Genomic DNA, 26,924 nt, shown 5'->3' on the forward strand with positions numbered 1-26,924 from the left:
CGTTGTGGGGGCTCATTCATTTTCTGAATCGAAATGGCATTGATATATATTATGATAATCACCCTTGGGGCACCATTTACATTTAAGCTACAAGTTAGAAAGGTTACTGGATTAATTGTCATAGCACCCCCTCCTCCCATCACACCCCCCCACCCAGTCCACCACCCCCTTCTCCTGACCTGCCATCCCGTATTCATCTCAATCCAAAACGATCAATCAAAGTAATTAAAAAGACATCACTGAAATGCCAATGTGCTGCAGTAAAGCTTATTAATGGTGCCCACATTTCGTGCCGGTGCCGTCAAATGATGAAGGGCCAGATGTTTGGTGGAGAGCGTTTAAAAGATCCCAGATCACTAAATGAAAGGTCCTGGAGGCTTTTTTTGGTTGTTGCTGCTCAGATTTAAATGGAGGAAAATGATAATGATAAAAATCCATTCCCTCTTGATGATTGTAGTTTTCTAGGTTGAATTATAGGTTTTTCAGGGAAGCAAGGTTATGTCGAACTGACATTCAGTGGAAGGAAGATGGAGTGGGAAGCAGAGAGTCGACAGAGGTCGTCTGTAACCTGATTTCAGGACACATTTTCTACGCCTGGCATCCACTTCGGCACATCACAGCGTCCTTCAGAAGCAAGGTGTTGGTCAGTGAGGACACTAAATCACTACACACTAACACCACGCGCACACACACACCTTACCACACACACACTCACATCTACATGCTGGACTAAAGTGTGAAAAAACAGACTGCTACAGACTGAAACACACGGTCTTTTTGCACAACTGCATTACTGCACTGTTGAACTGCCAGATGTTTAGATGTTTATATATTTTTTTTTATAGTCTTATTTGTATATAGTCTTATTTGTAACTTAGATGCTCTCATGTTCTCTGCCCTTCATGCTGCTGGTATTGTGAATTTCTCTTTGGAGATTAATAAAGTATCTATCTATCTATCTAAATATCACTCACTCAATCTCTCATTGGAGATACAGAAAGAATGGTGTGGTTGTCGCGATAACTTAGCACAAACCTTTTTACAAAATGGCTGTTGCATCAGAGTCTGCTTTGATTCAGTGTAAATGTTCCTAAAGACCCAGGGCTTTGACATTATGGGAGATTATCACAAAACACAAAGGCGGCTTATTCAAAATTTCTGTGGCACACCACAGCTACGCAGTGCAATACATGAGCACCTGAAGATAAAACACAAGGGACCTACACCGGAAAAGGCGAAACCACCATACACGTCATCTATTCATTAGCAGGAAGAGCTTTTTTATTATCTTTTGTCCTTGTAGCTGCTAAATACTTTCATAAACGGCAAAACTCTAAATAAACTGAACCCAAATGAAACGGTCAGTTTGATTCATTGGGGGAAAATTTATCACTTGTGTGGCAGCCCTGAAGGACGGTCTTCTGAAAAAGAAATGGAGAATAGATAGAAGAGGAACCGACTGACAGAACAGTCAGAACGATCATGAACAAAGTACCTGAGGCAGAGTTAAACATGATTAAAAAGTAAATCAGTCTTTAGTTGGAGGCTGACAGGCCTAACTGACTCAGTCATGTATGCAAATTAGACCAGTGAGAATGTAAGGATATGTGACTATGATGCCAATTTGAAGAACCAAATGAACCACTGTGGTGGACAGGAACCACATGTGAGGTCAAAACTGATGCAAAGCACGAAGCAACCAATCAGACAACACCGCTAGTGCCGCTTAATAATACCTGCACATCGTTGTTTTCCTGCTCTGCAAAGGTTTCACAAGGCTCCTGCAATGCACTTTGGATTCTGCTACTGGGTGTTAGCTTTGCATAAAGCCCAATTTATTCCCAGTTTTTTTGGTGAGAGAAGCACCGGACAGAATAGCCCCAGGCCCAGTGAGTTGTTTTGCTCTACATGTTTTGCCAAGATGATTCTGAAGTGGATGAGTCTGTAGTGACGAGTGGTTGCCTGAGGGCTGCGTGCTGTCACTAACAGGGCATTTAAACACAAAACACACTTCTTCCAGTGCCGTTCCTCAAACCTTTTTTCTTAACTAATGGGCTAATGCGAACATCACTAGAGCCTGCCTCTCCAAAACAGCAAAACCACCCACCAACCTACGGGGAATACCAAATAGTTCTTACTCATTTTATTGTGAGATTAAAATAAAAGTTGCCAAAGTTATTCATTCTGCCCACACACCATGACAGCATTGTGATGAGTCAGTGGTCTTAGCTGTGCACTGATTCTGATCCAAAATAGAGACTATTTGATTTTATAAGCTGCAGGAACATGTGTAGGGATGTGCATTATTTTTAAGTATACCTAAAAATAAATCCTGTATTATGCATGCCAATATAGTTAATAGTCACAGTAAAGGATTCAGACACCATATGTTTATAGATGGCAGAGCTTTTTTATAATATAACCTTGCAAACACTTTTTTCTATAGGGAACAGCGATCAGTTCAAACACACACCTGCTGCACACACAACAAGGTTTTGCAACCCCAATTACTGGATTGGTAAATATAACCATCCTACCGCCTGTGCTGAGTAGGCTGGAGCCAGATGCTTCCATTTTGGCTGGAAGTAAGGACAGGACAAAAGCATGGCAGACGGCGCCAAGCAGCATGATGAGAAAATAAGAGCCAGGAAGAGGGGAGGGAGGGTGTGTGTGTGTGTGTGTGTGTGTGTGTGTGTGTGGTGAGAACAGGAGTCCATGTTGAAACAGTTGAGCAGATGATGCAGCCTCAGTGACAGACCACACAATCGCGAGAATGGACTTGACAGATTCAGAGCACACAGATAAAGGTTGGACAAGAGTTGAATGGTACAGAATAGAGCCGAGTAGGATATAATACAACTTGACTTGCTGGGTTAAAAATATATTTATAAGAACAACACATGATGTCATATTATGCAAAGAGACGTAATGTTGCGCGGTGGAGAATATTTCTGCAATACATCTGTTATCAGCTTGCACTGTGCGTTTGTGTATTCCTCTGTAGGGTTCTGCCATCAGGCCCCGGCGATGACAGACTCTCAGGCACGTATACAAATGCAGATGCAACTCTATATGAAAATGGCAGCGGCAAACTTAACCAACAAACTATGAAAATGGCACATAATTTTACACAAATGTTTTGGAGGATTAATATTTTTGTCAAAGTACTTGAAGGAGTGTCTGTCTGTGGAGGCAATCACGTTCCCAGTGTTGCAGTATTGATATCACATGGCCATTGAGTCAAACACTGCATGTTTTATCTCTTTGGCGAAAGCTTTGCATCTCACGTAAAAGAAAGCCAACTAAATAAAAATGATATCCAATGCTCTGTGAGATTGTAAAACTGCCAGTGCCAGCGTACTGCAGTTTAGCTGGGTATCTTTGCGTGGTTAGTCAGCGAAATATGGCGATGTGGATGCACACAGACAGTACAGTACATCAGAAGATGATTGCTTAATCCATAGAGTGAACGTTTGGGAAACTCAATGAGATGTCCATAACCAGCATTTCCAGGCAGGCCAGGAGTGGGATGTGCATTGTAAGCGTTCTTGGAAGCTATAAATGATTGTCCTTGGTCTCGAACATGCAGCTCACTGTAAGACAATCAAGATTCAGTTCCAACACACGTATTCCTTATTCTGTTACATCTCTCCCTGCAGATCTATTCATGTACATGTCAGACACAGGCAAAAATGGAGAGGCCTGCATATGCACGCACATGCGAGGATGAACATGCTCTTGGCGCAGTCCTCCCGACAGCTCTGATTAAAGCGTGTGTTATATCTGAGATGGCAGCGGTGAAGTCACAGCCCAGGGCTCATTTATTTAAGAGGGGGAATAATGAATTCTTTGTGGCATCTCATCTTCCCATCACTATTAATCTGGCTTTCTTCAGGTACCTGCACAGTGATCCATACTGCATGAGCCTCCACACTGATGCCTCACACATTCAGATGCTTGATTCACAATAGCCTCTCACCCTGAGGATGCTAATTGTGCACGAGTTTTACGGTCTCCCCCAAGTTCCATTAGCTGCTAACAGCGACATATATGTCATCCATCACACAATGTCACAGCGCCACGCTCAGCTATGGCTATTTCACACCGCAGCGTTTCATCACTGCTTCAATTTTGCTTTTACTTGACTCCCTCTAATTGTTTCACCACTTACGTGTGAGAATACCTGCAGCCTACTCTCATGTTGGAACCTTTGGAGTGCCATAATCTTTCTTTATAGCGTGCACGGCACACACAAGCACACACTCCGTAAACCAATTTGTGCCACAGGCAGAGGAAGAAGTCATTTACCCTCCATTGAAAGTGGCTAAAAAGAAAGGCAGGGATTAACCGCAGGCCAATTACAGAGTTGGCTAAACCCTGTCTAACTGGAACAAATACGTGGCAGGGCTGAGGCTTTGTGAACACGAATTAAGTTGACCATCTTCAGGGGAACTGGAATAAAAAAGCGGAAGGGAAAGAGCAAACGAGGAGGCTGGGCGGAAGGAAAGAATTGAGGGGAAGTCAATAGAGATTTAAGGCAGGATGGTTCAATAAATGATTTGGAAGGAAGACACATTTTTAAACGAGCTGTTGACAGCTTTTTGAAATTCCACTTAAATTAAATTGCCTCTGTTTTATTGGCTACAGCGCGTGGATCGTCTCTCTAAATTTCTCAACCTTTGCCATCATTTAGGAGAAAATGAGGACCCGAAGATAATGAACGTGGTGTTTAATGATGCTGAAGCCATCTGTGTTTAAGGCCTGAATGCTGCTGTTTCTTGCTATTTATAGTGAGACATTTTCACTGCATACATCCAATGATGTACATTTTAAACTGCATTTGTAAGTCCCTGGGTAACACAGTCTGACAGTTCCCTGCTGCACAACAGGGTTTAAATCACAGTCCATAGCTTCTTAACGAATGCTCCCTTCCCTCTACTTTCTCAAGGTTTATGTACCAAAGCTGGTGGAATAAGAAAACCGTCAAACATTGACTGAACAAAAGACAGAGGACATATTAGCAAGGCCAGCTCCAGCATATTGAACAGCTCACTACAAAGGTCAACATCAGTCTGTTTGAATGGTAAGTGGTGCGGCGGGTATTCTTCAGTGCAGGACCGCTAACTGTATGCCCTCGGCCTCTAAGTTACCGCTGCGAGCACAAGTTTTTTTATATTGCGTCTCTGTCTCCCTTTTGGCTAGGCTGTCAATCAAGTGCAAGTCAGCAGAGGCTTGAAGGATAAAGGAGCATTTCTGTCGTAATGAATCTCTTGTTTGTTCCAGTTAGGACGCTTGATCATCACAGCAGTGGATGAACATTATCGGAGTGTTTGATCACAAGGAAATATCAGCCAGATTAATGAGCTGAGTTAAACCCAGCAAGGAAAAACTATGACCTTTGAAGCAAAGGGAAAGAAGAAACAGATTTTTAAAAAAAAAAAAGCGATAAAGGGAAGAGAACGATGCAAACAGAAAGACTGAGATGTGGAGAGACAGCGTGTCGGTGTAAGTAACTCAAGGCAGGTTGCATCCATCTTGACTTTGATAAGAAATGAACGGTTACATGGCATCCTGACCTCGGCTGACAATAACCCTTGTGGAGTGACACCAACAGGGCGAGAAAGGCAGAGGACGAGGCCTCGCTAGAGGACACTGTGGGCCGCGATGTGCTATGCACCCGAGTGACATGAAGGTCAACGACAGACGCTCGGCAGAAGATGCTGATATGGGCTGTTTGGGGGTTTGGATCTGTCTCCTTATGTCTATACATGCACCATATTCCACCGCTCAGAGACTGTTGACATCAAGCCGCATTCACACACAGGTAATGCCCTCGCTTTGACAGTCAAGTCGACTCATATTGGAACACGAGCCGGAGAGAAACAGATAAAACAAGAATCTATTTGGATGGCTTCCCTTTGTACGGATGTTGAATCACCCGACGTGAGGAGGGGTGGAACAAGGCAGCCGAGCTCTCACTGGAGAATACAGGAGTTGCTGCTTTATCAGATGATGCCCGAACACAGCGGCGGTGACATTACACAGTTCCTGTCCGATTCAAAGTCAGCTCTCTTGACATTTCTCTCGCTCTAAGTTGCAAAATAGCTGCTGTGAACAAATGTCCGAAAGACAGAGCATAACCGGTAATTACGGAATCAGTGCCATTGCAGCAAATACCTCTTATATCATAACTTCAAGCACCAAAGTCGCAGATTAAACGTGCTGTAGGACACAGGCAGGAAGTCGACAGTTTAATTAAAGCTTGTTTTAACTTTTGTGCTTGACGAGGGAATCGCTGCTTTCTCCCCTTCACTCGCCGACGGGGAGTGGAAGACGAGCACTGCATCTCTAAATACGGGAGCAAGGAGACGCTGGCATATGCTCTTAATATCCCTGTAGAATAACAGCAGCTGTAATGAACGTCATGGTTGCATACATTTATTGGTTCTAGTGTATGGGAGTGTACCTTGAGGATACCATAATGAAGTATTTAGATTCTGCAGCTGGCACCTTTTAGGCAGGAGTTCGCTGAGCGCAGTTGATTTTAAACTAGACGTACGTCATAATTTTGCTTGCTAACTTATTGCTGATGGCGTCCAAAGGCATCAGAAAGTCTGAGACCACATTGAAAATCTGCCGTAATTACATGTAAACCTAGAACTGGCCATGTTAACTCCTACAAACAAGTGTTCAGACAACTGTCAGGGTATTCCAAGTAACACTGCTTGCCAAGTATCATTGCAAATGTGGAAAACATGCTATCAAAATAAAGTCAAAGTGCCAGGAGTCCATTTGTTGGGCTCTGTCACCTTCAAATCCGAGCCTGACTGAAGGTTTCTGTAGTGGAAACTGGATCAGTTGTATCTAAAGCAGGATCAAGCAGTCCAAAAGTCCATTAAAAAGATCAATTCATCAATCTTAGTTAGCTCAGAGATAGAGAAGCGACTTCATTACAGATGCAGAACCTGTGAAATACAGAATGCAAGACTCCAAACAGCAAAAGGCTGCCGAGTGGCGGTCTCAGAGGATGAGTAGCATCTCTAAGAGACTTCTCAGAGGGGACACAAGACCAGATGCTGGCGGTGGGTTAAGACCTACCATCGTTTCACAGTGGAAGATGTCAAAAAGTCAGATTTAATGATGATTCACAGTTAGAGATTTGTGGCAGGGACAGAATGCTGCATGTAAGGATGCCAAGAGGAGGGAGAAAGATGCTGCAACGAATCAAGTCTGGAGTCGCTGACTAAGGAGAAGTAGCACTTCATTCTTGCACCTTTGTGGAGAAGGGATCTTGCTGCAGCACGGTAATAAGCCCCAACACACCTTAAAGCTTTGAAGAGCTTCAGGAGGAATAAAGGAGACCAAGAAGTTCTGGCATTCTTCCACAGTCACCTCACCTCAACATTTACACGGCCACTTGAAGACTAAACAAGCCAAACACTAAAGCAAAAAGCTGAGATACCAAAAACTAAGACATTAAATTCAGTGAAGTTCCACCTGTCTCTTTAATTAGTAGATTATCATTTGCAAGGCATTTTTTTGTACTACAAATCCATTACAGAAGTGCTTTCATTTGTAATGCTTGACTCCCACTATACATTTACTGCAGTCTATAAGGAGACTGAATGGACAAGCTTCACAGCAGGAACACAGACAATGGTGCTTTTGCTCAGCGTTTGTCACTATCTCACTCTGTGTCTCACTCGCTGATGTGATGCAAGTGTGAGTTTGGTAGAATAAGGTGTGAGAATGATGGAGCTGCCTCGGTATTTGTGTGCGTGACCACACCCTCCCGTCCGTGCCTGTCATGATATGTATAACTGGCAGATTAGGGCGACCTTACCTCTCTTTATCTCTCCAGACAGGCATTAGACTTTCTAATATAGCTCCAGACCGAGCGGGGGATCTCATTTTATAAATGCTCAGCTAAATGACCCACCAGCCGTCACGGCTATGGCTCCATCTTTACTATTTCTTTTTCATTTTCATCATTCCAGGGGATAATTAAGAGCCCGGGACTTGGCGGTGCTGGCAGTGGAAGGGTGAGTGGGTGTCAGGGTGCTCCCCTCCTCTCAGCTCCACAAGCAGAGCCATAAATGACCATCCAGGCCAGACTAGTTGCTTGTTGGACTATCATTTGCCGGAGATATGGGTGCCAAGGTGTGAATTTGCCCTCTCTTTTCGTACTTATCTTTGAGATGCTGTTTACATCTAGTGCACTTCTCTGCTTTCAGATTCTACCATCTGAGGGATGTGGAAGACTGTAAGCCAGGCATAGTGCCAATATGTGGATTTGGCCTCGAGGATGAATTCAAACCTTTTAAAACCAATGATCAGTTGCCTGGGTAACCCACTTTAATAATGTATCCCCTCATTTTGCTTCACTGTTGCTCTAGGTCAGTTTGTCTAATCTAAACTACTGGCTGAGTGTCCCGCTCCCCAGCTGCAGCTGAATTCAATGAAGCACCATTTCCTTTTTGGCAACACACATTTAAAACTAGATTTGTGACATTTTAGTTATGCATAAAGACGAGAAGTTTATGAATTTGTGCCGCTCAAGCTGATTAAAATTCTAAATCAGTCCGGTTCAGTTTTATTAAAGCAACAGAAACATTTAATAGGGCCACAAAACATTAATAACTGCCATTAAAATGTTTTGTGGGATACAACTTGTCAAAATTGAAAATGCGGCAGCTTTGCCATTAATACTAGCTCAACATCTACAACCTCTTTGAGGCATGATTACTGCTTATAAACCAACTCCCGCTGGCCTCTCGTTGCCATTTGTTATCCTTCAGCAGAACTCGCTTTAGTTTCCGGGAACTATTTTTATTTGAGTTTTTGTGAACCTTCCAACGTCTGTCAAAACACAGAAGAGTTAATAAAATTTGTGTAAGTTTAATATAATTTTGACCAGTACTTGTTACATTTTGTACCAATGAAGATAGAGTATGTTATTCTGTTGTAATTCCAGGGGATTCAGATACTCAAATAACTATTTATAATCCTTCTGATGAAGTTTTCTAGTGATTTGATGTTTGAAAGGAACACATTGGAGGCTTGGGATGCTATAAATCAAATTTACTGTACTAAACAGAATAAAACTATAAACTTTTAGTGAATGTTTTAATCGGAGGTTTGTCTTCCATTCCCTCTGTGTCCCCATAACTTACGCCGATGCCCTCCATTACTCCCTTTCCAGCTGAGCCTCACACAGCGCCTGCATTATTTTTCTGTTAGCATCAGGCTAACAGCCACACTTCTCGTTTACCATCGGAATCAGTGGCTAACTTGCGGCCCCCTCAGACAACCCACCCCTCCGCGTGCATCCACGCTCAATGTTCCGGGACCTTGCAGATTTACACATTAAACACTGGTAGTGCTGTACCAGCTGTCTGGTCGACTCGCTCTATCATCAGGCCAGATGTGCAACTAATTGTCATGGCAAGCATGGCATCTCAACACCCTGCCGTGACAGCCTCCAGCATGGAGAGATTTATGAAGCATGTGTCTGGATCCGTGTTTGTGTGCGTACGTGATGTTCTGAGTGTGAAAACTTTCCTCCCTTCTCCACCTCTAAAACCTTCTAACCCCTGGGATGCCCCTGTCGGCGGTGATGCAAGTCTGCTGTGAGGTGATGTCAGCATGGAGCTCTTTCCATTTTAGATGTTCCCAATGGAGGCTTGATAGGATTGAGCGTTTAGCTTTTTCATGCAGGAGAGAGTGCAGCAGGATACCTCACACACAGCTGCAAACCTAGCAGGGGGCCGGCAGAGCTGAAAGGCTCTACCCCCGGCCATCTGACCCAGAGAAGCCCCACTGATCTGGACCTTGTTAAAGCAGCAGGTGGGGGTCCTTAGAATACCTCTTGGGTGTTCTCCTCTTCACTGTGTAACTGGCATCACAGTCAGTGCTCAGACCATCCCTCCCAGGTGGGTTGCAATGTGTGAGCCTGCATATGTGTGTGTGTGTGTGTGTGTGTGTGTGTGTGTGTGTGTGTGTGTGTGTGTGTGTGAAGTAGAGAGGCAGAGCCCGGATGGACAGGAAGTGCCTGTTGTTTACGCATCTTATTTTCCGTCTGATGATAATACATCTGCTGCCTTTGGAAACAGACCACTGTATGCCATTACATCTGTTGATTAGCTAGCCAATTGCTTTTGATTGAGTGGATCCAGAGAAAGGCATTACTGATGCTCAATACATCTGCCTTATGACTGCCATTGTAAACAGCTCTGGGACGCTGCGGTAAGCGATTGCTGTTAATCCATCAGGGAAATGGTCTCCTCGGCCTTGACTATTGCCTTTTTCTAATTATTGAGACTGCCAGCTTTGATAACTATGCCCTATTTGTCACGTATGTATAGATTGCACTCTGGTTGACTGAATGAAAATTACATGGCAATGTAAACCGGTGAGCAGGTGGAATAAGCAAGACCGGGGGGAGAGCTTCATTTGTCAACTCAGATGACTGTGGTCTGCCTCCTTGTCCATTCATCATGCTGCAGTAGCAATAATGCAGATCACACAAATCTAATTTTTTTGAATGGTACACCCTCCACATGGCCTGTGGATGAGTGGCAAAACACAGAGGTTGACATCCGACCTGGTCACCGTGAAAGGGGCTCCGGCTCAGCAGAGTGGCCGGGAGAAGCTAATTTTCATCTGTGTATTAATCAAACAGGCATGTGGGTTCAGCTAATTGCTCTGGGAAGACATCCAAGCAGCAAGCCTTTTTTTTCCCCCTCGAGTTGGCCCAGAGATGAACAGCTTGACGGCGACTGCCCCAGTCTGAGTTGTGTGGGAAGATTCCATGTGTCCAAAGTGCACTGGATAATAGTCAGAGTTGGTGGACTTTCTGTCATGCGAGTGACTTCTTCTTGCAAAACCCCCCCAATGAGCCAATGTGCCACCTCTAAGTATAGTCTTTAACTTTTTAAAACTGCTGGAAAATGTCATATTCTCTGCTTCTACATTTGCTCATCTGTCCATAAAAGTCACGCACCATAGCCTATGCTGGAATAATGTCAGCACATTATAAAAAAAATACAGTTTGCCGCCTTTATAGTCAAACTGGTGACTTTTCCTTCCCCTACTTGCACCGACTCTCCCTCAGCCTTTTGCTAGATCAGCTACGGATATAAGGGTACTTATTCAGCATATCATTCTGAAGCTTGGCCCGATGTAAGTACAAGCACTGACTCAGCAAAGAGAGGGTGGAAGGGAAAAACTGGGATATAATAAAGGAATTAGAGCGGCTGAGGGAACAAACAGGAATAACCTCCACTCACTGGCTGCGGCTATCAATTCTGTTTGCCAAATTAAAGTTTTATAAAGAAATTGCAAACATGCTGAACGACGTATTTGTGATTTCTGGGTGCCTGGTGAAGTAGAAGATGAGGGGATAATTGGGGCTCAGTCACAGCATATTCACTATTTGCTGGCACAGCCTCACTCTATCAAGTTTCAACAATGTATATTTCTTTTACTATTCTTGGTCTATTCTAATGTTTCAAACAATGATAAAACTCCTTCTGCAAGAGAAACTTGGTTCTAAAGCTACAGTGCTAAGCATATCAATGCAACGCAGGCTGTTAGAGTTAGTGCAGATATCCGTAATGGTCGATTTTATATGAATATTTTTATGAATTTAAAAATGAATGGGATCCTATGAGAGAGCAAACTTTTGTGGAACATACTCTGCTTTCTTTCAAGTTGAGTATTTCAACTTTATGGTTCTGGCATTGGTGCACCTACAGAATCGAGACTTGAAACACTGCCATAGCTTTGATCTTTGAATGCATTACTTTTGCATTTGCTAAAATGTTTAATTTCAAAGGATTTTTACATTCTAAAAGAAGGGTTTTTCAGCTTTTCGGAGATGTTTTTTTTAGCGTTTCATGTGACCAGAGCGCGGATCTGGTCCAGTGGATTTTGAACGCCAGAAAAAATGTCTAACCTGCTCAAAAACGCACAAATTTGTGGTGATGAAGCACACAATTGACATTAAAATGTAGCCACAGGATCTAATTTATCGATAAGCCGCTGTAAAGCCGTCTTTCACTGCAATAGAAACTGCCTCTCATTCCTTAAACTTGCAATATCTTCCACCACAAGTGGAAAAATCACAGCTGAATAACACATTTTTCCTCAACAAAATGAGGAGTTGTCTTGTTTTATGGTAATCTGTGCGGGGCGACCGCTATTGGATCACCTTTTAAAGATGCAGGATGTTCTGGGTTTGGATCCTGGCAGAAAAAAAAGAAAGATTAAAAAAAGAGGTGTTTGATTGAAACATTCACAAGACCGTGCAGCTCACACAGATGGGTGGTATTTGTGCTTGATGAGCGCCATTAGCAGCACCGCAGCAGCTTTCAGCAATAGCGCTGGGAATTTCTTGAGGAAATACACATTGTAGCCGATACTGATGCGCGGGAGAAAGGTTTTACTGTTATCAGCTAGTCGTTTTGACCAATGCCACCTACAGAGCAGAAGCCTGTCATCTTGTTGTAGTTTACATACAGTTTGATATTAGTCATGGGTTACTTTTTGAAACTCTTTTTAGCTCAAATGGAAGCTTTTGCATGCAGACTGCTGCTGATTTGCACCCAGAAACCACTTTAAAAATCCCAATTTAACCCTTGTTTAAGCTTTACTTGCAAAGGATTACCTTTGCTTTTCTGCTTTGTCTTTCTTTTCTTAGAGCAGAATAGCTTTGGATTTCTACTCAAGTGTTGCACAAAGAAATTAAAAAACAAAACAAAACAGGAGGCTTATACAACAAGGCATTGCTAAATAATTGGCAGCTGATTCGTGCATCTGATTGTCCCAAACCCACCGGATAAACCTAAGAAACGACGGCGGTGCACTCGCTTCCCGACGGCAGCAACCAATAAATGAATGATGAACTTCCTTCTCCTCCTAAGTTGTGCAGGAACAATGCACTGGCACCAATCCTTCAATCACTTGCTCGAGGTTCCTCCCTTGTGGTTTTACTTCCCCTAAATATAAGGAAGGGAACATGCGCGACAGAGCAGCTCAGTGAGCATGAAAGAGCGTGAGAATTGTCTTGATTCCTGACTTCTCTGAATATTCACAGTCTGACACAGTTTTTTTTTGTTTTGTTTGAGTTTATTTTTTTTGCCTCACATCTCATAAATGTGTCACAAACAAAATGATCTTTTCCCTCTTCAGGTCTCGATACACGCAGCTCTAGTGAATTTGAGCAAAAGCCTTTTTTTTTGGTTTGTTTGTTGAAGCCATTTGGAGGTTTAGCTGCTTGTGTATTTCCCTTCAATTGACCCCCTCCCTAGAGAGAGAGAGAGTGGGATCCTGAACAGCATCCCAAATGAATCAAAATGAGCGAGGGCTTCACTGTTTTGTTTTGGTTTTTTTTCCCCCTTTCCTACTCTTCCATCTCTGATCAAACTGAGAGCCAATTTTGACACAAAACAGATACAAAAGAGGATGTGGTCAATGAATATATATACGGTCTTGCAAACTGACAGGCAGACAGAAGAGAAAGAAAGGAGGATTGGATGAGAACAGAAAGAATTAAGCTGCTGCAAAATGCGTGCACATCTGTCATCTGTAATTGATTTTTTAATGTTGTAATACTTAAATATGACTTATTTTTTCTAGGAGAGCATTTCTAAGGCTCAGGTTTGTGAAAAGACAAAGAAAAAGGATCTTTTTGAGGGAATTATGCAACTACAGCACACACATCTGTTTGAATACATCTGCAGCTTACTCTCTGTGCTCTTTCTATCCTTTCTATTTTTTACTTTCCGTGTCCACACCTGTCTCCAACTCCACTGCTGCCCTCCGTTGAAATCCAACCAAAAAATGGTCTTTACAGCAGATTTACCAAAGCAATACAGCAGCTGCAGCCGGCGAATCCTATTTGCACCTTATCGGCCAGGTGATAGCGCATGAAAGATTCAGCGGCGAACATCCATAGGATGGACTCCACGACAGGTTTGCACAGACCTCGGGGGCCCATCATGCTTCGGTTATCGCTGGTCTGACAACAGGATTCCATCTCACGGCGAAAGAGAGGAACACAGGACAGTGGACTCCTCTCGCTGCTCGGCGGAGCTAAGACCTCGATCACCCATATCAGTAAGGATGGAATTACTGGTGAATTACTCCTCAAACCCATAAAGATGAAGAAATTGAAAAGAAAGAAGAGGGTGATGGGCTAAATGTGAAGGATTGGAGGACATTTTAGTTTTTGCTCTTTAAGGGAAATCGCATTATGATGACTATTTTCTTAGTTCTGGTTATTATCTCGTTAGTGAAAAATGGTGCTACATTTTGAAGCGACAACAAAATCACAGATAAATCCAATAAGTAATCTGTGATGAGCGATCAGAGAGACTAAACAAAGCCACAGCTTAGCCATTCTTTACTTGAATATTACTATTTTATGATACTTTATACTTCCATTTTATGCTCAGCTATAAATATTTGACAGCTTTAGTTACGTTCAAGACAAAGATTTTACACAATGGATAATTTAACAAGCTTTTAAAATTCAATGCATTGTTAAAGATTAAACCGGCGGCTTTCAATCTTTTTGGATACTTCCAATAAGTACATTTCAGGGCTCTATAAGTTGTTATCTGTTCTACCAAAAAGACTCGTCAAACTTCTCACATTATTTAGTTTCAACAAACGCCCAAATGAGCAACTATCTCACCACAAATTAGAGATTTAAGATGGAGTTTTTCCTCATTTTCCTCTACCTATCTCGTTATGAGGGCTGGGGATAGAGTAATCTGCTGTCCCTGTACATTAAATGTATATATGAAATAGTTCAAACTAGCTCAGTAACATGCTACTGACATGTTTCACTATAAATAATGCTATATGCTACATGCAATAATATATGCGTCAGAGGGACTTTTCCTTTGATATGTCAACCACATTTTGCTGCTAATACTTCTTGAAAATGATTTTTCACGCAGGACTTTTACTTGTAATGGAGTATTTCTACACAGCTTTTCTGGTACTTTTACTTAAGCAGAGGACCTGAATATGGTTTCCAGCGTTACAAACTGTCAGCTTTGAATTAATACAAGACCTGACGTTGTGCACACGTGGGTTTGAATGGCTATACGTCCTGTCACTTTACAATTTAAAGCAACTAAATAGGCGCATCACTGCAAAGTTTGCCGGGTGGTGGTTAAAAAATATACAGCCAGCTAGTTATTCTGTCGTGTTGTCTGCATTTGAGCATCTGGACGGCAGCAGCTACTTTGATCAGAACAATGTCGTCCAAAAAAGATGAAAACGGCGGCCAAAATCATAAAAATATGACCTCAATTGTGATTTACAAGAAATGTATCATTTGTGCCACTCTGTCCAATCTCCCTCCATCCTTTAATGTTCCTTCTTTAATCATCCCTCTTCAGGCAACTGAAATTAATTGGCTCCAGACCAGTTGCTCAAACTACAAAGTGCACTGAATGTATGTGTCCTGTAGCCTCTTCATGTCGACCTCTAACATGATCACGGAGTTCAAGAAACAGCACAAACAAACCCGGTAAGCTTCAGAAGCATCATAGCAATCTCTGCTGTGTTCCCGGCCTGACCGATTGTCTCTTTTTCCTCCTCGTAAGGAATGCTGTGTGGAATGTAACTCACTGCAGAACACCGGCTGTGGCATTTATTAAGAGCTCTTTTACTCTTCAAAAGGAATTACAGTTTTTAAAAAAAGGTGTTCTTTCTTATCTTTGCTCTACACCGGTTGCTTCACTCTCAGTTCTGACCAAATTTATGCTGACGGCCCTACACATTCATTCTTAATGGCTTTCATTTTCAGAACAACAAAACCATTGAATAATGAAGTGTTTTTGCTGGTCTGTCAACAGCAGAATAGTCAATGGACTTGCGAAGTTAAGAGTGGCGACTGAGAAAAGATGCATTCATCATTTCTGCATTGAGCACATCACTGAGGGCTTGGAAACACAGACGTGTGCTCTGCATGGATGAGCAGATGTAAACATCTTTGTTGCCTCTCTCAGCCTCCGAGACATCCTCTTGTAGTCCATCTTTCTCTCTTTGCCCCTTGTTGCGTTTGCTTTTTTCTCCCTCAGTCCGTAGGTCTGTTTCTCTTTGGACGTTCTCTCCAATGCTGCTTTCAGCTTCTCCTTTGTGCTTCGCTATATTCAAGGTAGAATATCCTCCCCAAGGTAGCCAACAAGTACACGGAGATAAATGCGAGAAAAGACTCAGTAACAGTGTTTGGACCTTGAGTCGACCAACGCTTTAAGATATGGTTGGAAGAAGTTCAAAGGCGTAAACACAGAAAAGCCAAGCAATGCCGATTCTCCTCGCAACACCACAACAAACCCTCATAATGCTTGGCCAGCGAGCTATGGATTATTTTCTTTCCCCCAGAAAGTGGGCCAAAAGTGATGGAGGATGCTCATTTGATGGTCGATTGAGATATTAAAGGGGGGCATGGACTCGTGGTGGTTTTACAATCAATAGGAGACAAAAGATTTATTCAAACAGTACAGAAAGTCAATGGAAAAACTTTCATAGAAAGGGCAAGCATGAATTAGGGATGTGGAAACGAATCAAAGACGACGTAAGGATCAGCCAAAGTCCAGACAAAATCTAACAGCTTTCAATGTTGCGCAGATAAATACCACACAGAAGCCGAGGGAAGGTGATAACAACACACAGCAGGAAGGTGTTGTTGGTTTAAGGATGTCGCATCCATTCTGAAATTCGTGCGTGTATCAGCATTACGAGTTAATCATGGAAGAGAAAAGTTTTAATGAGACCATTCAGAATAGCAAAGACACCTGTGCATTCAAACAGAAAATGAGTGCATTAGTCACAGAGAATTGTTAATAGCGGCAGCAGCGGCGGCGGCAGTAGTAAGTGTAAATGAATCAGAATGCAAATAAAGGCGTCATTTCTCATGAGGAATAGTTGTCCTGCGTTGTGTTAAATTTAGAGCGGTGTTAAATAAATGGCCTGTCCTGTCCTGGCCCGGTGCTTCTTGCAGCCAGAGAAAGGAGGCCTGGCTAAAGTGCATCTAAAGGGAGCTGAGGGCTGGATGTGCAGCAGCGACATTTGGAAAAGACTTCACAGCGGTGCTCTCCTCGGGGTACCTCGCTAAAGATAAAGTAGACTAGATAAATGTACTTTTCTCCCTCGTTTTTCTTGTTCTTCTTCTTACATGCTCTTAATTTTCTTTCTGCCTTCCTCCTTTATTCCCTTCTTCCTCCTCCATTACTTCCTGAGTACTGGGTCTACGGAGACCAGCCGTACATGCATTCTTTTTCTTTTCATCCTCGCTTGTGCAGTCATTTTGTGAAACTTTAGGCTTATTCGGTTAAACTCAAAATCTCCGAGATTAAAAACCAACACAAAAAATCTCCTGTCATGCGCATGAGCACAGATGTGAAGAGGAATTGTTGGAATAATTGTGTGTCAAACGCTCCAAGACACTTACTTTGCTTCCTGTCTAGCATGAACACCTGATTTTTGCATTTTTTTTCCAGCTCACACACAGAATGGACAGCTAGCGAACCATGACTGAATCTGACAAAAACTGTATTGGATTGCTGGCTTTAGCTTCAAATTTTAAATTAAACAAAGACACAAGACAGCAGAGGCAATGCAATGCATCCCAATGCTGATAGCGTAAATAAACAATCATATTAGACAGACGTTTATCATGCAAGGCAATCATACAGCACTCATCTGGACAAAGATGATGATCTCCTCGAAAATACACTACAATTAGGCAGACAGAGTGCAAAGGTAGACAAGTGGAAGACAGCAACTGGCAGACAGACAAGACAGAATAGAAACAGGGTAGTTTTGTCTTCCCAGGTGATCATTAAAGGCAGGACTGAACCCATACAGACAGGTCTGCTCTTGGACCTTAATAGGTTATTGATCTGGAAAAACCCATCCACTTCTTCGCTCTCACAGGATACATAGAGGTAGCTGCAAATACAGTGACCTATAGGCAGTAAAGATCATCCAGGGAACATTGTTAACAAAATAATTAACTTTTAAGGACTTATTTCTAGCATTACACATGTATTGTAAGAGATTCCTGAGTGATGGCTTTTTGTCCAAATGTTCGAAATGTTTAAGCAATCTTCCAAAGTTTCAGACAATGCTGGGTGAGTTTGATCCCAAGCTCCTTTTCACATGTCAAAGTCTCCTTTAACTAGACACTAAACCCCCAAATTAGCTCCACTTTTAAGTCAATTTGGCAGACAGCATCTGCCAATTTGCTCTATTGTAACGTAGTGCCGTCTAAAGTGTAGTAAACCACTGTGATGTCTTTTCAGCTACAGTGTAGCGCAGACAAATTGGCAAGGTCTACGTTTAGCCGAAGAAGTGAGAAATACAATGTCGTTTCATCCATATTTCCTGAGTAAATCTTCGTCGAGAGGAAATCGGCACCGTTTTACAGCAGCTGCTTTTCTCTGTGCAAGTTTTCAATCACATTATACCTCTAACTGCGCATCAATCAGCGACGTCGACAACCGTGCTCTTTCATCAGCTGTCAAAGGCAAAACAGCTCTCTGTGTTGTCACATCAGTGTTTGCACTGTGGTCAAATGTGCACACACACACTTAACCTCGTGAGCCCTGGGCTATTTTCGGGGTAATTTTACTGCCTTTACTTTTAAGCTCTCATTTTGGTCATTAAAAGTTAAAGACCTACATGTGGTATCTTGTCAATCATTTACATATTTCTTTTTTTAGCCTTTGCATCAAGGAAAAAAGCATTTTGCATGATGAAATTCTGCTTTTACATGTATCTAAGCATGAAATTACTTAAATGATGGGGCTTTTATGACTTACGCAACCAAGAAACACGAGTGTAAAAAATGTGGGATGAAATTAGTCAAGATTTTACTTTGCAGAAGTTTCATCTGTCTTCATAATGTGATTACTTTGGCATGTACAAATATGCAACTTGCATAATTACAAAGCTTCCGTTCCGCTCTTTGCTTTGATATATTACACATCGCTGTATAGATATGTTAATATCTATGCAATGATGTGGAGATATTATGCAATGACGACTTTGAAACTAATTCAAACAAACACTATGGTGCTGAAATGGATGCAGAGCCTATTTGCAGATGGTAACTCTGATTAGATTTGATGCAAATTTTTAATTATTTTCTCCCGCTGAGACCTTATCTCACAGACAACCAACCGCAATTGTTGGAAAGGTCAAGTCATGCAGGTTAATTTCATATGTGCTGCACCTCGCTGCAATAAACACATCGAGAGCAATTTACACAAGGAGGAGGACTGGGAGCTTCTACACCAAGGGTTAACACAGCATTTGTTTGATCCAGTGCAATTCTATATTTCTAGTAGTATTTAATTCAGTGTGCACATACGCTTTCATTTCCTCAGCTGGTGTGCAGTTGACAAACAATGAGGCCATTTACATTTAGATATGAAAAATTAACAAAGCCACAATGTTGTGAGGCGATGCTCACTATACATTCCACTTACCAGTCCCTTGTTCAAAAGTCAAGACAAATGACCCAACAGGTACAAGCAGAGGCTTTGCTTTGTGGTCATCCAAAACGTTAAGCACTTATATACTCTGTATCAGGCCTCTCAGGCAGCAATTAAATCCATGCCGTGTACTACCGTCTGCAGACATCCCCAGTCAAATGAATGAAACTGAAGTACGAACTTGAAAGGAGTCAACCGATCAAAGAGAAGGAGGTAGCATTTATATGAATCTTCTGATCCCATCGCCCATCCAAAGTTAGCCACCCATTATGAAACCTTTCTGCCCCCCTCCTTCAGCTCATGCCCTACCTCTCCTCCACTCGCAGGGACAATTAATTAGTGATGCGAAAGGGAAGGATTAATCGATATGCTGTCAGGCTCCCGCCGGCTGAGGAGAGAGACCCTGCCAAACCCACCAGGACCCGATCTCATTACTGACGGCGGCCCACGCTCCCCTTTGCGAGGCAGCTGCATTCATCAAAGCAATGCCTTCCTTTCTTCCTCAACTGTTCTCCACGCTTCATCCCTCCGTCCCTCCCTGCATGTTTGGCTTTTTCCGCCCTGACAAGATGAAGGAGAGCGGGTTGCTGAAGTGACAACCATTTGAGAAAAGACGAGGGAGTTATAAATAAGGAAATAACAAAATCACAACGTGTGGTAGAGAATGCATAGGGATGCCCTTGCAAACTGTAACCATGCATGTATTAAAGCGTGTACTCGGGCTAATCATTCTTGCCATCATGTGAATGTGAAGGTGTCCTTGCAAACGTGTCAGTGTGCAACTCCAGCTGCAACCTGAGAGCAGTGAGTGACTGTGTGCAGCCGACAGCTAGTTAGGAGTACAGGAGCTATGTGTGTGGCTATACGTGCATGTGTGTTACTGGGGGTGGGGAGTAGAGGATAAAAGCCTCTGCTTCTCCCTGACAGTTTTATCCACATCACCATCTGCCTTTATCTGACGCCAGCATCTCTCAGCTCCCCACCGCACTCTGAAATCTCTCCATCCACCCTGTTCTCACCACCACTCATCTTATCCCAGGCTGCCGTCGCATGTTAGATTATATTTTTCCACCCATAATTAAACAGTTGCTGGTTTAAACCCTTGACAGATAACCTGTGGCCATCAGGAAATAAAAGTGGGGGTACATTCGCAAAAAAAAAAGAAAGAAGAAAAAAAACATGTTGCTCTCATTAGCTGGCAGTGAGAGAAAAAGAGATCATAGTGGAGCTAATGATGTCAGATGCTGCATTTCATATTTTGGCCACGGGGAAGCTGGCCACAAAAAGCCTGTGTGCAGGAACATGAACGCGCTTGTCTGGCTATACTCCTTCCTCAATCAGCATTCGTCACATGCTGGGGAAGGGGTAAGGGTGGGGTCAAGAGGAGGAAATATCGCCATGTCCCTCTTGCTGTTCCCCCTCCTTCCTCTCTCTCTGCCCCTGCTCAAAGTCGACAGTTGTGGTGAAGGATGTCTCCCTAACGGGTAATCAGAGGCAGCCCTTATTTAATGCTATGAGCCGGGACCGGACAGCCAGTGATGGAGGTACTTGGGGAGGCCCGCTGTGCGCTGTGCACCGGCCCATAACTGCAGATGAGACACTTCCCACAGAGCAGTTAGTGCAACAACTTGCCAGCTGTAAATGTAATGACAGCGACGTGAGAACAGCAATAAATACAGACAGACACCTCTAAAAAAAATGCAACAAAGATTGCACAAGTCCTACTTTGAAACGTGCATCTAAACCGCCACAACTTTATTCAGCCATCTGCCAGGCTGTTTAGGAAGTTTATGAGTGGCTCGTGAAAAGAATGGCTCTGATATTCGCTCCTTTCTTCATTAATGACTCATCTCTTAGTGCATAACAAATAACCCCGATTTGCTGGTCTGTTTTTTGTGCCCTTATTGCTTTAAGTCGAAACATCTACATATTTCCGCTTAGTCGGAATGGTAATGCCTTCTAATTTCTGATGAGTCATAACCCTGAAGATAGTTTCTAAGGCTCCTTTACACAAGCTATTTCCTTTAGATTACAGCCAGCAACACTTTTGGTTGAGGTGGGGAAAAAAATAAATAAGAGACAGCCTCTCAGACTTGATTTACCTCAGTGCCTTTGTTTACCTCTCTGACTGGGAGGGCTGCCTGCGGAGCTTTTACCTGAGCCAGGTAGCATGGACAGCGGAGCATGAAGCTGGAGAAAGGCATTCGAGCCAGGTTGAAATGAAAGGCAGCGCTCCTCACAAGCCCTGTTTTCAAACTGCCAATGTTTGTGTACAGATAAAAATGGACAAACTCAGACTGAGAATATCACGTCTGCACAAAACAATAGAATGTTGTACTTTTGTTTGCACTGAGATATGACTGCGGGGAAAGACATCAGACTCTGACTGCCATGCAACTGCTGCTTTCACTCCCAGTCTGGATAAGCTAAGACAGGAGGAGTGTGCAGCCTCACGACGCTCAGACTGACTGCTGCACTTAAAAAACAGCATCACCTGCTACAAAATCTGTTCTGGAGGGACTTAATTTTTTATTACAGCTGTTAAAACGTAACTATAAACTTCAGGCAGATATTTTCAGCTGCACTGAACCAGCTCCTGTAGATTAGCATGTTTATATTCTTGTGCGTGGGCCCAGATTTTGGTGTAGGAAGTAATCTCAATCGAGCCAAGTAGAGAAACTATTGAACTGGCGCTGTGGAGAGAAGTCAAAAACTAAGTCTTTTTTAAACTTTTCAAATCTAAATTATAACCCGTTTCATTTTGTGACTGGCTTCCAAGGTCTTGCAAGGACATCTACCTTTTCCAGCAGCCGCAGATGGGAGATTTAGCTATTAGTCCACTTCCATATCTGTCAGTAGCCTTCATTCCCTGAAATCTAACACCCCAGGCCCTGATGGTGGAAATGTCATGAAGATTGGCAAAAATGATGTCCTGCACTCCCAAATGACCGTTTTTACTTCTGTAGAGCTAACATCCTGTGAAAGACTTTGTGGGGGCTGGGGGACATCCTGCCCGCTCAATTGAACAAAATGGAAATTCTAACTTAAGAAATAGCAGCAGTCCCTGTTCCTATTTAATTCATGTCGTGGGAGGTGAAACCAAAGGGTATGTTCAATATTGTAGGAAAAAACCTAACTAATGAATCTGTACCACATTTTAGAGGTAAATTAACTACACATGGAGATTTATTCTGCACTTCTGTGACACTTTCCTGTGGTGAATACTCCTAATGCAGACCTACTAAGTGGCCCCAGCTATAGAGGAACTTGCTCAGGTGTCATTATTTCAACTGAGGACAATGGACCTCAGTCATGGTGGTCTCAGAAAGACCAGGACAAAACTGGTTACAGCATTAACTGGTAAGGGCGCAAAATCAGTGGCAAACCAGAGAAAAGTGTAGAAAAGTGCATTCAAAGTCCATGGAAGGAGGATGAAGGGGTCCTGGTGGCATTAGTCTCACACAGGACTTTCACCCAAGGTACCTTTATTTTAGGTTTCCTTTCAACCTTTGTTGCTTGGTTAGAGTTTGGCATCAAAATTATCTGGTAAGCTTTGGGGGAAAAATCATGGCTTATGTTGTTTGAAGCTTCCCCTTCATTTTTTGGTGCACCAAGGTGACAAATCAAGTCCCAGTGAAGATAGATATGATTGATTGGCTGAAAATCAATAAGTTTTGAAGCAATACAGTAATGACTATGATAGAAGAAAACACATTTCCCTCAAAATGAAGACGAACTTGCAGTTGAGTTGTTCAGGCTTTTTGTGTGGACGGTGCTGGTTGAGACATGAGAAAGGCCTAAATGTCTGGTTGAAAAACCTCAAAATAACAAAGTCAGTGGAGCTGGCTGTTCTAAGCATGGAAAGTCAAAAGGGTCTTGTTTCTCACTTCAGCACAACATTATTTTGTTTGATTTGAAAGGAAGATGAACTAAAAGGTATCAATGTCTCCAAACGGCAGGACAGAACAGCGGCATACGATAGCCACAACTGTGATGCCAATACAAACAACTCAGCCTTGAGATCAGGGGTTTACAACTCGAGCTACAAGTTCATCTGAGTACAGTGACTCAAAGGTGACTGGGACTACTGAGTTTTCTTGGAAATGTCTTAGCATTCATCCAATTAGTTCTGCTGACTCTTGGGGACATATGTGGTATTTAACTTCTGTAGGTGATTAAAAGCAGTAGAACTGACAAAGTCTGATACATGAAAAGCAATTTTTTTATGACTAAACAGCAAATCCAGATGCTTTTTGTTTACTACTAGATCTTCTCTGACGTAGATGACAGGGGATCGTTGCAGACATGTAGGAAATATGTTTGGTCTGCTCAGAAATGACTCATTCCTATGGCATTTTACAGATAGTGTATTTCAAAGCTTTTTTTTCCCCCATCTACAACTCTCAAAATGTGAACTAGAAAGTTTGCCGCACTTCCCGACACACCCACGGTAAATAATTAGGAATGTGCAAGAAACAAGGTCTTGTGAGGATGTGCTGCTACAGCAGCAACAGTCAGCAGATTGAGCTTAAGCACATTATCCCACAACTTCGACTTTACATCTCCTACCCTGGGGCCTGATGACAGCATGTCAGGAAGATGTAGTGAGTGATGTCCTGCCCTCTGTCAGGTAGATGAACAGGAATGGAGAAGGGAAGTGGCATGAAAGAGAAGGAGGCCCGGTAAGGGAGGAAGGGTATATAAAGAGACGGGTGGTTTGTGTGAGATAAGGAATAATGCTCTATCACATCCTGGTGGCGTGTTATTATTAACTGTGCCCACCAGTGCCAGTATTTCTACTTAGGCAGTCTGGAAAAGCATCCATCAGTGTTGTGCTATTTCCTGTAATGACAAGATGCTGTTGTGATCCGAGTCTGTGGGCCACTGACTTAATAATACAGGATAGGAAAAGCCATTAACTTAACATTAACCTTAATTAATTGCTTCATAAGTAATGGTGAATTTGTCAACTACAAAGCTTCCTTAGGACGGCACGTGTCAACTTTAAAATATGTCAGTTAGGGTAGGAACCTTTGTAATCCCATTAGACTACATTGGACAAATCAAAAACGAAAAATGAAAGAGTGTTTTTGAACCGCTAACAAATAAGGCCCCAGGTAAGGGACCTCAAGGCCACCATCACTGTTTGAACATGGAGCTATTTTGCGGTTTGATTGGGTCCGTGAGGCCTCCATCAGGTGAGATGATATGGGGCCACGGCTCATAGGTTCTCAGGTCTAATTTGCCTGTACGTCTCCCCTCAAAGAGAGACAGGCATAATTAACAGGACCAAAACACCCACCACGGGCTGAACAGAGTCATTTAGGGGAGCGACTCGGGAGGAACGGCAGCAAATGAAATGTAATTGCAATGGGAGCAGAGGAGCTGGGCCGGTGCGTCGGAGGCACTGATGTGAGCGTGAGAGTGCGAGAAAGAGGGAATGAACGGGCCAGACATGAGGGAATGAGGGAGTAAATGAAAGACACAGAAGTAAGATAGAGAATATGCACTTGAGAGAAGAGCAAGCAAAGGAATGACTGATGAGGGATCACGAGCGACGGACGGAGATAAACAGAGAGGAGGCATTGCTTCTGGGTGGAATTTAAAAAAAAAAGCACTATGTTGTCAAACTTTACACAAAGTTGAATCCAAGTTAAAGGATAAGTTCAATGAAATGACAAAAACCTTTAGTTGCACAGATAGTTCTGGTTTCTCTTACACAGGTGTTGAGATGTTCGGCAAAACTCCAATTCAGATGCAAGCGGATAGGATTTTTGCAGCTCTCATAGCTTTTAAAATTAACTGTAAAAGTCCATTACAGAAACAGTGCCCTGTGACCATGAATATTCCACAGAGCACACTGACAGTGGTTCCAGTGCCAAGTGTTTAAAGTGAGTAATTAGTTAATCATAAAGTTGAGTAAAAGTTGCGTTTCTCTAAAGAGATGCTGTTGATGATTAATTAACACATTTTCAAAGTTCTAGAAATTGAAAAACCTCTAAGAACCTGGGAAAGAACACCAAAAGCATGCTATACAGTGAGATGTAAAAGAGAAACTATACTAGTTTTTGTATTTTGGGTATAGCTCTCTGTGAACCTTGACTTCCAGCCTTCTAGATGTTACAAAGAAGCAGAATTATAAGCACAAGTTACAGGAAGTGACCATTTAAAGTTCAGAGTTGCTACACTTGAACTCTGCCCCATCACCACTTCCACCGTGGTGTCATGTGCCGTGTCCATTACATTTACAAGTGCAATCTCACATCATTACCATTATTTATCACTGCTGTTAAGAGCATTCAGATTGGCCTTGGCCCACTCGGTCCATCCAACAGCTCGGCCCCTCTACTCTTTCACCTATCCCCCTCTCTTTCCCATCATCCCTGCCTCTGTCACTCTCGGTTTACGGAGCAGTGGATGAGAAGCGACCCGGGGTCAACTATGTTCCTGTCGCTTCCAGGCACGGGTGGCCCAAACAAATTGGGGTCACCGTGATGCTGGAGTGGTGTGATCTCACACACGCAGACGCCCACACCGACTTGCACAGATGGCTGAGTGTAGATAAGTGTAGATAGCGGCGATAGTGTCTTATCACTGCGTTTTTTTAAGTGAGAGCAAAGAAACTGCAGGATACTGGGATATCACTTCCAGCAGGCGGTACAGTGAAACATAGTTGTTCTGAACCTGAGTGTTTAATTGCGTGACTCCAGCAGCATAATGAGTGCATCAGTCACCAGGTGTGGTCCTACTTAGTAATTAACAGCAACCCCATCATCAAAAGGCCTATGAATGTAAATGTATTGGGAAGAGGAAGCGCAGGGGTCAACGAGACAATTAGAGTCTGTGCAAATGCATTTTTTAAATGCCTACTGTCCCTTAATCGCCATTTAAAGTTATCATTAGTGGTGGGTTTAAATGACCTTTAAGCCTAACATATGAAAGCAATAAAAGCGGAAATGAGGGTAATAACTACTTTGACAGGGGATAAAAAGAAACGCTGATGTGTGATTAGTCATTTTCTGGACCCTGCACACACTGATTCCTCTCATTGACCCTTGGAGGCATTAAACACCCAAAATTTAAATGACATTTAAAGGAAATTTCTTAACACTTGGAGCAGTTGGGTGTCTAGTTTAACATATGAAAAACTGGGTCATGGTGTCTAATATTTTAAAAAGTCCAATTTTAATGTATTATCCCCATTTCTTACAACCCAAGTCTTGTTTTCATAGTTTTGGCCTTCAAGCCAACTGTAATTACTGAGTTAATTCCTGAGATTTAGAAATACTTTGTCAGTGTGTCATGAAGGTTTTTAAACAAACCGACTGAAATTATTATTACCAACACTACAGGAAGCCAAGCAACAACATAAACCAGAATTATCCTTTAAGCCCTACAAATTCGGTT

At 42.7% G+C, this 26,924-nt stretch overlaps 1 protein-coding gene across 1 annotated transcript in view; it reads right to left on the reverse strand.

Moving 5' to 3' along the window:
• nrxn2b (neurexin 2b) overlaps nt 1-26,924 on the reverse strand; it is a 704,661-nt gene that overhangs the window by 99,062 nt on the left and 578,675 nt on the right.

The sequence above is a fragment of the Acanthochromis polyacanthus genome, chromosome 23, assembly GCF_021347895.1.
Source record: "Acanthochromis polyacanthus isolate Apoly-LR-REF ecotype Palm Island chromosome 23, KAUST_Apoly_ChrSc, whole genome shotgun sequence".
In the NCBI taxonomy this organism is placed as follows: domain Eukaryota; kingdom Metazoa; phylum Chordata; class Actinopteri; family Pomacentridae; genus Acanthochromis; species Acanthochromis polyacanthus.